We start from the raw sequence: 7,540 nt of genomic DNA on the forward strand, positions 1-7,540 counted from the left end.
AAACTCAACTGATATTCGCGTCTGATGGCTAGCGTAGATTTAAATTACGCCCGATCAAAACCAAACTATCGACCAAATATAGTCTGGTATTTGATCGATGGTTCACTCCGTAGCGTCTGGTATTTGATCGATCGTCTGTGTTGTTACATGACATATACTTTCTTGCCTTAGCGTTTTGAAGTTGTTTGCTTCTAAATGTGTCTGACACTGGATTACTTGTTTACTCTTTCTTGTTGGATCAGAATTGCAATGCTTGAGCCTATAATAAAAAGTATGGTGTCTGACTCTGCCTGTAAAAATATATCACCTATATATGGTATTACTTAGATGTTCTAAATGTGTATGCAACAAGCTTCTTGATAGATTTTGCATGATACCCTGTCGTTGAATTCTACTGTGTTGAAGATGGAAGTCCACGACTTAATGTTGCAAAACTTTCAGGGAATATTATAAGAACAACATTCACTAGTAGCAAGCAATAATTCTTATGTTAGTTATAGTTCATGCATACATAATACACTAATTAGCACTCAATGAAGATACTCTGCCATCTGAATCCATCGCACATGCCAGCGTTGCCCTGGAGCCTTGTGTGATCCGCACCGCTGCACTCATCTTCATTATAATGTATAGAGCAGCAGTTTGCCCAAATCACAACTAAATATACTACTTAGTCTACGCCCATTCAAATTTGTACAAATCAGTCCATAATTTATTTGAAATATGGAAAGTACACTAATAACCCTTATTTTTACAATTTAGTCAAAATATTTGCAGTTTAGTCCACAGTGACTAATGATGATGTCACCAATTTTAAATAGTGTAAAAATAATTTTAAAACGTTTTATCTTTCAAACCGTTCGTCCAAAATTCACGAACTTTATATATTCGGAAAGCTATTTCTGATAGCTACAAAAAGAGTACCCATATGATTATATAATTTTCACTATTAAAAAAATAATTTTCACTTCATTATTTGATGTGTACAAAAAAGTGCACATATACGAAATTTTCATAAGTTTTTCACATATGCGCCGCTTTTTACACATCTATAAAACATACATGAAATTGGTCATTCATATCCACTCTTAAACCTACTTTTTCATGAAAATTACACACACAAACCCGCTTTTCTATGAGAACCACACAGGTGCACCAATATGTACACCTCTATGAAACATGAATAAAATCCACCATTCATACCCATACGCCGACTTATTTTTCATGGAAAATATACAAGTGAAAAAATATGTACACCCATACAAAACATGGAACAAGTCAACCATATTCGCCTAACAAATCTCCTCAAATACTATTGCATTGCAAAAAGAAACATCTTTGGCAGTTGAGAAGGTGCCTAGTACCCACATGTGCTCACAACCTTCTTTATCGTCTTCAACTTGAGCTTATCCAATTCCTGTAAATAAGATCATATGAACAACATCGAAATGAAATGCAAGTTAATAAAATATATCATATAGAAGATCAAATGCATATGCACAGATCATGTCAGCTCTGTCCGGGAGTATGTACCGACTTCTATAAGTACACATACTGGTCAAATAGAGATTTCATAGCAGATTCCTTCGTTACAAAAATACATACCGGTGAAAATCGTGATAGAGCATAATAATCTTACAAAAATACCTGATGAATTGTAGTATGCAGGCCAGTTATAGAAAACAATGCCTTATTGCAGTCGATGACGCTTTCATACAGTTCCTGCGTACTGGAAGGTACGTAGTATGCACGGTTGTTGATGGTGGTTTTTAGCTTAGGGTAAAAATCGTAAAACTGTACATCTGACATGACGTCACTATGACCATTAGCACATTTATTGAATCAATCAGCATGCCTACGTAAGAATTATCGGGGTACCTTTTTTTACATGGATTTGGTAAAATTTGGACATTGACTTGAGTTCTATGGTATGGTTGGTATCTCCTTGATTCTTTTGTCTTTGAGAGAGAGAAAATAAAGACAATGGTATGGTTAGTATATTCCAGTTCAACCTGATAAGATTGTTGATTTTTCCAAGCAACAAGGTCTTCTTCTTAAAATGGTCCTCACCACTATCTTCCCTCGGTGTTATTATACTACTCCTAAGAGCAACTACAATGGTGCGATCAAACCTAAAGATCAAAAAATAAATCCAACGACTAAATTCGGGTTTAGTCAGTGGTGAGACGTTACCGTGCAGGAGTAAATTTGGTGGAGCGGAAATATAAGAGTTCGTCTGATATGGGGTAGGTATAAAATCCGCTTGGTTGGGACGTAACCTGAAGTCGGGCGTAGCCAAGAATTACGTTTGGTACGGGACATAATATATAAAACCGCCCGATCGAGAGACGTAACTTGATACTACGCCTGAATGGGCGCAATTAATAAATACGCATGGTGGGACGCAATTAAAACGCTACGCCTGATGGAAGTGGAGGGTGAATATAAATTACGCCTGATTTTCTATGGGACGTTGGAAGGAAGATCCGCCTGGTAGTCCCTGGAAACAACCCCATTGAGGTTTTCTAACTCCTTGCATGTCAGAAAATTTTAATCATCCGACGTAAATTTCTTAGATATACTGCTGGAGAATGACTGTAATGAATGGTATGAGCGAGTGCAGTAGCAAGATAGTGAGAAAAGAAAGTACATATATTAAAATTAATGATGTTATCGTTTATGCAGTCGGTCACATGATCATGGTGTGGTGTCGATCATGATCTAAATTTATATTTATCTAGTACATTCTTTCTCTCTCTCTCACTCACTCACTCACTCACTCACTCATCTCGCGAGTCGTGACTTTGTTAAGTTTGCATGTACTTCCAACGTTCGAAATTTGCCAGGGGCATTCTGGGAAATTCGAAAATTCGGAAAAACATGAAACGAGATTTCCAACGGTACTCTAAGGTAATCCAAATTTCGGAAATTCAAATCGAAGAGGAATGGGGAGTATTTTAAAATTACGCCCATATAGTATCAGGCGTAACTTAAAAATGTGCCCGATTTCAGACGTAATTTGAAATTACGTCCCATCGGGCGCAATTGATTTACACCGCCTGGTTCAGGAAGAATTGATAGGTACCGCCCTATATCAGGCTCAGATGTAAACTACGTCCCATCGGGCGCAGATTAAATTTGCGTTTGAATCAGACGAACCTGTTATTTCCGCCTCACTACCAAGCGTAAATTATGATTACGCCTGACTCAAAACTCAACTGATATTCGCGTCTGATGGCTAGCGTAGATTTAAATTACGCCCGATCAAAACCAAACTATCGACCAAATATAGTCTGGTATTTGATCGATGGTTCACTCCGTAGCGTCTGGTATTTGATCGATCGTCTGTGTTGTTACATGACATATACTTTCTTGCCTTAGCGTTTTGAAGTTGTTTGCTTCTAAATGTGTCTGACACTGGATTACTTGTTTACTCTTTCTTGTTGGATCAGAATTGCAATGCTTGAGCCTATAATAAAAAGTATGGTGTCTGACTCTGCCTGTAAAAATATATCACCTATATATGGTATTACTTAGATGTTCTAAATGTGTATGCAACAAGCTTCTTGATAGATTTTGCATGATACCCTGTCGTTGAATTCTACTGTGTTGAAGATGGAAGTCCACGACTTAATGTTGCAAAACTTTCAGGGAATATTATAAGAACAACATTCACTAGTAGCAAGCAATAATTCTTATGTTAGTTATAGTTCATGCATACATAATACACTAATTAGCACTCAATGAAGATACTCTGCCATCTGAATCCATCGCACATGCCAGCGTTGCCCTGGAGCCTTGTGTGATCCGCACCGCTGCACTCATCTTCATTATACTGTATAGAGCAGCAGTTTGCCCAAATCACAACTAAATATACTACTTAGTCTACGCCCATTCAAATTTGTACAAATTAGTCCATAATTTATTTGAAATATGGAAAGTACACTAATAACCCTTATTTTTACAATTTAGTCAAAATATTTGCAGTTTAGTCCACAGTGACTAATGATGATGTCACCAATTTTAAATAGTGTAAAAATAATTTTAAAACGTTTTATCTTTCAAACCGTTCGTCCAAAATTCACGAACTTTATATATTCGGAAAGCTATTTCTGATAGCTACAAAAAGAGTACCCATATGATTATATAATTTTCACTATTAAAAAAAATAATTTTCACTTCATTATTTGATGTGTACAAAAAAGTGCACATATACGAAATTTTCATAAGTTTTTCACATATGCGCCGCTTTTTACACACCTATAAAACATACATGAAATTGGTCATTCATATCCACTCTTAAACCTACTTTTTCATGAAAATTACACACACAAACCCGCTTTTCTATGAGAACCACACAGGTGCACCAATATGTACACCTCTATGAAACATGAATAAAATCCACCATTCATACCCATACGCCGACTTATTTTTCATGGAAAATATACAAGTGAAAAAATATGTACACCCATACAAAACATGGAACAAGTCAACCATATTCGCCTAACAAATCTCCTCAAATACTATTGCATTGCAAAAAGAAACATCTTTGGCAGTTGAGAAGGTGCCTAGTACCCACATGTGCTCACAACCTTCTTTATCATCTTCAACTTGAGCTTATCCAATTCCTGTAAATAAGATCATATGAACAACATCAAAATGAAATGCAAGTTAAGAAAATATATCATATAGAAGATCAAATGCATATGCACAGATCATGTCAGCTCTGTCCGGGAGTATGTACCGACATCTATAAGTACACATACTGGTCAAATAGAGATTTCATAGCAGATTCCTTCGTTACAAAAATACATACCGGTGAAAATCGTGATAGAGCATAATGATCTTACAAAAATACCTGATGAATTGTAGTATGCAGGCCAGTTATAGAAAACAATGCCTTATTGCAGTCGATGACGCTTTCATACAGTTCCTGCGTACTGGAAGGTACGTAGTATGCACGGTTGTTCATGGTGGTTTTTAGCTTAGGGTAAAAATCGTAAAACTGTACATCTGACATGACGTCACTATGACCATTAGCACATTTATTGAATCAATCAGCATGCCTACGTAAGAATTATCGGGGTACCTTTTTTTACATGGATTTGGTAAAATTTGGACATTGACTTGAGTTCTATGGTATGGTTGGTATCTCCTTGATTCTTTTGTCTTTGAGAGAGAGAAAATAAAGACAATGGTATGGTTAGTATATTCCAGTTCAACCTGATAAGATTGTTGATTTTTCCAAGCAACAAGGTCTTCTTCTTAAAATGGTCCTCACCACTATCTTCCCTCGGTGTTATTATACTACTCCTAAGAGCAACTACAATGGTGCGATCAAACCTAAAGATCAAAAAATAAATCCAACGACTAAATTCGGGTTTAGTCAGTGGTGAGACGTTACCGTGCAGGAGTAAATTTGGTGGAGCGGAAATATAAGAGTTCGTCTGATATGGGGTAGGTATAAAATCCGCTTGGTTGGGACGTAACCTGAAGTCGGGCGTAGCCAAGAATTACGTTTGGTACGGGACATAATATATAAAACCGCCCGATCGAGAGACGTAACTTGATACTACGCCTGAATGGGCGCAATTAATAAATACGCATGGTGGGACGCAATTAAAACGCTACGCCTGATGGAAGTGGAGGGTGAATATAAATTACGCCTGATTTTCTATGGGACGTTGGAAGGAAGATCCGCCTGGTAGTCCCTGGAAACAACCCCATTGAGGTTTTCTAACTCCTTGCATGTCAGAAAATTTTAATCATCCGACGTAAATTTCTTAGATATACTGCTGGAGAATGACTGTAATGAATGGTATGAGCGAGTGCAGTAGCAAGATAGTGAGAAAAGAAAGTACATATATTAAAATTAATGATGTTATCGTTTATGCAGTCGGTCACATGATCATGGTGTGGTGTCGATCATGATCTAAATTTATATTTATCTAGTACATTCTTTCTCTCTCTCTCACTCACTCACTCACTCACTCACTCATCTCGCGAGTCGTGACTTTGTTAAGTTTGCATGTACTTCCAACGTTCGAAATTTGCCAGGGGCATTCTGGGAAATTCGAAAATTCGGAAAAACATGAAACGAGATTTCCAACGGTACTCTAAGGTAATCCAAATTTCGGAAATTCAAATCGAAGAGGAATGGGGAGTATTTTAAAATTACGCCCATATAGTATCAGGCGTAACTTAAAAATGTGCCCGATTTCAGACGTAATTTGAAATTACGTCCCATCGGGCGCAATTGATTTACACCGCCTGGTTCAGGAAGAATTGATAGGTACCGCCCTATATCAGGCTCAGATGTAAACTACGTCCCATCGGGCGCAGATTAAATTTGCGTTTGAATCAGACGAACCTGTTATTTCCGCCTCACTACCAAGCGTAAATTATGATTACGCCTGACTCAAAACTCAACTGATATTCGCGTCTGATGGCTAGCGTAGATTTAAATTACGCCCGATCAAAACCAAACTATCGACCAAATATAGTCTGGTATTTGATCGATGGTTCACTCCGTAGCGTCTGGTATTTGATCGATCGTCTGTGTTGTTACATGACATATACTTTCTTGCCTTAGCGTTTTGAAGTTGTTTGCTTCTAAATGTGTCTGACACTGGATTACTTGTTTACTCTTTCTTGTTGGATCAGAATTGCAATGCTTGAGCCTATAATAAAAAGTATGGTGTCTGACTCTGCCTGTAAAAATATATCACCTATATATGGTATTACTTAGATGTTCTAAATGTGTATGCAACAAGCTTCTTGATAGATTTTGCATGATACCCTGTCGTTGAATTCTACTGTGTTGAAGATGGAAGTCCACGACTTAAGGTTGCAAAACTTTCAGGGAATATTATAAGAACAACATTCACTAGTAGCAAGCAATAATTCTTATGTTAGTTATAGTTCATGCATACATAATACACTAATTAGCACTCAATGAAGATACTCTTCCATCTGAATCCATCGCACATGCCAGCGTTGCCCTGGAGCCTTGTGTGATCCGCACCGCTGCACTCATCTTCATTATACTGTATAGAGCAGACGTTTGCCCAAATCACAACTAAATATACTACTTAGTCTACGCCCATTCAAATTTGTACAAATTAGTCCATAATTTATTTGAAATATGGAAAGTACACTAATAACCCTTATTTTTACAATTTAGTCAAAATATTTGCAGTTTAGTCCACAGTGACTAATGATGATGTCACCAATTTTAAATAGTGTAAAAATAATTTTAAAACGTTTTATCTTTCAAACCGTTCGTCCAAAATTCACGAACTTTATATATTCGGAAAGCTATTTCTGATAGCTACAAAAAGAGTACCCATATGATTATATAATTTTCACTATTAAAAAAAATAATTTTCACTTCATTATTTGATGTGTACAAAAAAGTGCACATATACGAAATTTTCATAAGTTTTTCACATATGCGCCGCTTTTTACACACCTATAAAACATACATGAAATTGGTCATTCATATCCACTCTTAAACCTACTTTTTCATGAAAATTACACA

Source organism: Papaver somniferum, unplaced genomic scaffold (assembly GCF_003573695.1).
Source record: "Papaver somniferum cultivar HN1 unplaced genomic scaffold, ASM357369v1 unplaced-scaffold_73, whole genome shotgun sequence".
Lineage (NCBI taxonomy): Eukaryota > Viridiplantae > Streptophyta > Magnoliopsida > Ranunculales > Papaveraceae > Papaver > Papaver somniferum.